This window comes from Salmo salar, chromosome ssa27 (assembly GCF_905237065.1).
Source record: "Salmo salar chromosome ssa27, Ssal_v3.1, whole genome shotgun sequence".
NCBI classification, from domain to species: domain Eukaryota; kingdom Metazoa; phylum Chordata; class Actinopteri; order Salmoniformes; family Salmonidae; genus Salmo; species Salmo salar.
Window position 1 is genome coordinate 41,637,756 of NC_059468.1, and position 7,005 is coordinate 41,644,760.

Here is a 7,005-nt window from a genome sequence, read left to right on the forward strand (position 1 = left end):
ATACAGGGTTACAGGGTTACAGGGTTATAAATATACAGGGATACAGGGTTACAGGGATACAGGGATACAGGGTTATACATATACAGGGATACAGGGTTACAGGGATACAGGGATATAAATATACAGGGACACTGGGCTACAGGGATACAGGGAAACAGCGATATAAATATACAGGGATACAGGGATACAGGGATACAGGGTTATAAATATACAGGGATACAGGGTTACAGGGATACAGGGATTTAAATATACAGGGAAACTGGGTTACAGGGATAGAGGGAAACATGGATATAAATATACAGGGATAAAGGGAATACAGGGATACAAGGATACAAGGATACAGGGGTACAGGGTTACAGGGATACAGGGTTACATGGAATACAGGGATACAGGGATACAGGGTTACAGGGATACAGGGTTACAGGGAATACAGGGTTATAAATATACAGGGATACAGGGATAGAAGGTTACAGGGAATACAGGGTTATAAATATACAGGGCTACAGGGATACAGGGCTACAGGGATATAAGGATACAGGGATACAGAGATACAGGGATACAAGGATACAGGGATATAAATATACAGGGCTACAGGGATACAGGGCTACAGGGATATAAGGATACAGGGATACAGAGATACAGGGATACAAGGATACAGGGATATAAATATACAGGGATACAGGGTTACAGGGATACAAGGATACAGGGATGTAAATATACAGGGATACAGGGATACAGGGATACAAGGATACAGGGATACAGGGATACAGGGATACAAGGATACAGGATTACAGGGATACAGGGTAACAGGGATACAGTTATATAAATATACAGGGATACAGGGATACAGGTTATAATGTAATTAATGATAATAATTAATGATGTTAATTTGAGAGACTCTGATATTATGTTGTATTTTGATCCAAACGATATGGACCCTGATTTAACTTTCATTGTTCATTAGTTTATTTTTCATGATTCATTATCCATTAAATGAAGTGGGCGGAGAACAAACCCTTTGCTTCACATTGTTTAAGATAGAATTGAAATATTATTTTGAAACCTCCTCTCTCTATCTACCGCCTCTCTCTCTCTCTCTCTCTCTCTCTCTAGCCCTCTCTCTCTCTCTAACCCCCCTCTCTCTCTCTCTCTCTCTCTCTCTAGCCCTCTCTCTCTCTAACCCCCCTCTCTCTATCTACCACCTCTCTCTCTCTCTAGCCCTCTCTCTCTCTCTCTCTCTCTCTCTCTCTCTAGCCCTCTCTCTCTCTCTAACCCCCCCCTCTCTCTCTCTAGCCCCCTCTCTCTCTCTAGCCCTCTCTCTCTCTCTAACCCCCCTCTCTCTCTCTCTCTCTAGCCCTCTCTCTCTCTCTAACCCCCCTCTCTCTATCTACCGCCTCTCTCTCTCTCTCTCTCTCTAGCCCTCTCTCTCTCTCTAACCCCCCTCTCTCTATCTACCGCCTCTCTCTCTCTCTCTCTCTAGCCCTCTCTCTCTCTCTAGCCCTCTCTCTCTCTCTAGCCCTCTCTCTCTCTCTAACCCCCCCTCTCTCTCTCTCTCTAGCCCTCTCTCTCTCTAACCCCCTCTCTCTCTCTCTCTAGCCCTCTCTCTAACCCCCCTCTCTCTATCTACCGCCTCTCTCTCTCTCTCTCTAGCCCTCTCTCTCTCTAACCCCCCTCTCTCTATCTACCGCCTCTCTCTCTCTCTCTCTCTCTAGCCCTCTCTCTCTCTCTCTAACCCCCCTCTCTCTATCTACCCCCGTCTCTCTCTCTACCAGTCTGACATCTTTTTCGATTTTCTCTCTTTGCATCTCCCTCACCATCTACCCATCTAACACTATTTCTCTCCTTTCATCCCTCCTCTGTCTCTCCCTTCGTCCCTCCTCTCTCTACATTCATCCTTCTGTCTCTCCCTTCATCCCTCCTCTGTCTCTCCCTCTGCTTGTCTTCTCATATCACTATCTCTTCCCCCTTCCATGCTTCTGTTTGTTCTGTCCCACTTCCTCTGTGGTCTCTTCACTGTATTCAGACAGTCAGGACAGAACACTTACATTCCAGACTCCCTACCCTACTCACCTGACAGCTAGTCATATTTCATACCAGCCCTGCTTCGTTTTCTCTCTCTTACTGGCCCAACGCTCTAACCACTAGGCTACCTGCTGGTTACTGGCCCAATGCTCTAACCACTAGGCTACCTGCTGGTTACTGGCCCAACGCTCTAACCACTAGGCTACCTGCTGGTTACAGGCCCAACGCTCTAACCACTAGGCTACCTGCTGGTTACTGGCCCAACGCTCTAACCACTAGACTACCTGCTGGTTACTGGCCCAACGCTCTAACCACTAGGCTACCTGCTGGTTACTGGCCCAACGCTCTAACCACAAGGCTACCTGCTGGTTACTGGCCCAACGCTCTAACCACTAGGCTACCTGCTGGTTACTGGCCCAACGCTCTAACCACTAGGCTACCTGCTGGTTACTGGCCCAACGCTCTAACCACTAGGCTACCTGCTGGTCACTGGTCCAACACTCTAACCACTAGGCGACCTGCTGGTTACTGGTCCAACACTCTAACCACTAGGCTACCTGCTGGTTACTGGCCCAACGCTCTAACCACTAGGCTACCTGCTGGTTACTGGCCCAACGCTCTAACCACTAGGCTACCTGCTCTAACCACTAGGCTACCTAGTCACAGACTGGAGGGGAGAGGAGAGACTACAGGGGGAGAGGAGAGAGAGGAGAGACTACTGGGGAGAGGAGAGAGACGAGACAACAGGAGACAACTGGGGGAGAGGTGAGACTACAGGGGGAGAGGAGAGAATGACATACTATTGGGGGAGAGGAGAGAGAGGGGAGACTACTAGGGGAGAGGAGAGATGGAGGAGCGGACGGAGCGAGGAAGAGAAACAGGAATTTGAATAGATGAGGAGAGAGTACTGGGGAGAGGAGAGTAGTCACACACACACACACAGACACACACACAGACACACACACACACACACACACACACACACACACACACACACACACACACACACACACACACACACACACACAGCATGCCACTGGCCCCATAGCGGAAATCTAATCATGGTGTCAGTAACACATTACGGTCCATTAGACAGACACACTGACGATTCACTAATTAGAGCTAATGAATGACGCACACTGAATGAATGCAATTTAATTAATTTGATTACTACTCCTGTGTGTGTGTGTGTGTGTGTGTGTGTGTGTGTGTGTGTGTGTGTGTGTGTGTGTGTGTGTGTGTGTGTGTGTGTGTGTGTGTGTGTGTGTGTGTGTGTGTGTGTGTGTGTGTGTGTGTTGAGGTCACAAGAGAGGGTAGACAGGGCTCAGACCAGACAGTGGTAATAAACAGCAGGTCCATCAGTACCAGACAATAGGTAATCTGACACTGGAGATGAGATTAAAACCCTAGATCACCATCACACTTACACACGGAACCAAGGGATCGCCAACCTGAATAAAGACATTTACACAAACGTAACATTGTTTCCAATCCCAAATGAACACCCAGCTCCTACCTCCATATATGAAGGGCACATTTTGGCATTTGCTGTATGATTGATGAGAAACTGCATATTGCAAATGTACAGTCCCTTACTAGACGTCCGTGATTGTTTGTAAAATTCGCGGATGGCGGCGGGCCGTGCACCGTGGCCAGATCTTCCGGGAAGTCATCGAACAAAGTCTCTCGTACATTCTGTTTTAGTTTTAGAAAATGTTCACATTTTGGTCATTTTTCCGCTGTCCCGGTAAATTCCAGCAGATGGCGAATGGAATCTTATTGCAAATGTACAAAACATCACCAATCACGACATTTTCTCCTAAACGGAAAAGACTTCGAAGACGAAACTTGGTGAGCATTGGTTTGGCATAATGGGCAGTTGAACAAGATGGCGTAGAGGCCTCAACGCTTTTTGAGTTAAGGCTAATTTTCTGGGATGAAAGGTCAAAAATGAAAATAGAGCGCTAATTTGACTGCTGCACGTCAAAGTAAATGATCCTACTGTGTCAGGAAAAAAAGAACAAGACATTTATCTATCGTAATTTAACCTGTCTGGGCTAGGGGGCAGTATTTTCACGGCCGGATGAAAAACATACCCAAATTTAAATGCCTACTACTCGTGCCCAGAAACTAGAATATGCATATTAGTCAAATATTTGCATATTATTAGTAGATTTGGATAGAAAACACTCTGAAGTTTCTAAAACTGTTTGAATGATGTCTGTGAGTATAACAGAACTCATATGGTAGGCAGAAACCTGAGAAAAATCCAAACAGGAAGTGGAAAATCTGAAAATTGTAGTTCTTCTTTTGAATCCTTATCGAAACTACAGTGTCTGTGGGGTCACGTTGCACTTCCTAAGGCTTCCATTGGCTGTCAACAGCCCTCAGAAAGTTCTTTCAGCCTTCTCCTGTTACTGGGCAGATAATAGTAGCTCAGTCAATCAGTGGACTGCCTATGGACAAAGAGCTTGGGTATGCGCGATCCCGCGAGAGCGCGGTTACTTCTTTTTCTCCTGGAATGAATACGCTATTGTCTGGTTGGAATATTATCACAATTTTACGTTAAAAATACCCTAAAGATTGATTGCAAACAACATTTGACATGTTTCTACGAACGGTAATGGAACATTTTGACTTTTCGTGTCTGGAATCATGCTCGCGCATTTTGCCTTTGGATAGTGATCAGAACGCACGAACAAAACGGACGTATTTGGACATAAATATGGATTATTTCAAACAAAAATAACATTTATTGTGGAAGTAGCAGTCCTGGGAGTGCATTCTGACGAAGATCAGCAAAGGTAAGAGAATATTTATAATGTTTAGTCATTTATTATAAGCTATTATAATACTAATTCTGAGTTTAGTTGACCCCGAACTTGACGGGTGTCTGTATAGCTTGCTGTGATGGCGAGCTATGTACTCAGAATATTGAAAATTGTGCTTTCTCCGTAAAGCTATTTTAAAATCTGACACAGCGGTTGCATTAAGGAGTAGTATATCTATAATTCTTTAAATAATTGTTACATATTTTGTCAACGTTTATGATGAGTATTTTTGTAAATTAATGTGCTCATTCACCGGACGTTTTGGTGGGAATACTTTTTCTGAACATCACGCGCCAATGTAAAATGCTGTTTTTGGATATGAATATGAACTTTATCTAACAAAACATACATGTATTGTGTAACATGATGTCCTAGGAGTGTCATCTGATGAAGATCGTCAAAGGTTAGTGCTTCATTTAGCTGTGTTTTGGGTTTTTGTGACACATATACTTGCTTGGAAAATGGCTGTGTGGTTATTTTTGTCTATGTACTCTCCTAACGTAATCTAATGTTTTGCTTTCGCTGTAAAGCCTTTTTGAAATCGGACAATGTGGTTACATTAAGGAGAAGTGTATTTTTAAAATGGTGTAAAATAGTCGTATGTTTGAGAAATTGACATTATTAGATTTTTTGATGTTTTGTATTTCGCGCCCTGTCTTGATTTTGCTGACTTCCCGGCAACAGCTATAGCCAACAGGTTTTAAGGGGGTGATACGTTTTTGATTTTTTTTTCACGTTTTCAAAATTTGACCCTTGGTTCTTGACTTGATGTGCATTTGCAATATGAACATTTACGGTGGAGCGCGCTCGCCATCTATTAGATTTTTGCTGTGTTACACTTGGCATTTGCAATATGGCATTTGCAATATGTTTTCAATGAAACGGCATCCAAATGAGTGGTATTGTACATCGTGTATATGTTTCATACGGTGCCAATAAGATCCCATTCATTTTTGTACATTTCAGGGGGGTGTTCCCTTATTACCTAAAAGGCTTCATGTAAGTCAATCTGGCAGAAAATCAACCAGGCCTAGCAGGGGGCAAGACGGAGCAATCTATTAACCTGTTGCATAAACCTTACACCATATACCTATCATATACCTATCATATACCTTACACCATATACCTATCATATACCTTACACCATATACCTATCATATACCTTACACCATATACCTATCATATACCTTATACCTATCATATACCTTATACCTATCATATATCTATCATAAACCTATCATATACCTATCATATACCTATCATATACCTTATACCTATCATATACCTATCATACACCTATCATATACCTATCATATACCTCTCATATACCTATCATATACCCTACACCTATCATATACCTATCATATACCTATCATATACCCTACACCTATCATATACCTATCATATACCTTATACCTATCACATACCGTACAACTATCATATACCTATCATATATCTATCATATAACTTACACTTATCATATACCTATCATATACCTATCATATACCCTACACCTCTAATATACCTATCATATACCTTATACCTATCATATACCACTCATATACCTATCATATACCTTATACCTATCATATACCTTACAACTATCATATACCACTCATATACCTATCGTATACCTTAAACCTATCATATACCTATCATATACCTTATACCTATCATATACTTATCATATACCCTACACCTATCATATACCTATCATATACCTTATACCTATCATATTCCTAACAACTATCATATACCTATCATACACCTATCATATAACTTACACTTATCATATACATATCATATACTTATCATATACAGTTGAAGTCGGAAGTTTACATACACCTTAGCCAGATACATTTAAACTCAGTTTTTCACAATTCCTTGTTGCCTGTTGCTTACACCTTTTTTTCTCCAGAAAGTACGATATTTGTCCCCATGTGCAGTTGCAAACCATAGTCTGGCTTTTTTATGGCGGTATTGGAGCAGATGTTTCCTCCTTGCTGAGGGGCCTTTCAGGTTATACCAATAGTCCGCAAGTATAAACACCATGGGACCACGCAGCCGTCATAATGCTCAGGAAGGAGACGCGTTCTGTCTCCTAGAGATGAACGTACTTTGGTGTGAAAAGTGCACATCAATCCCAGAACAA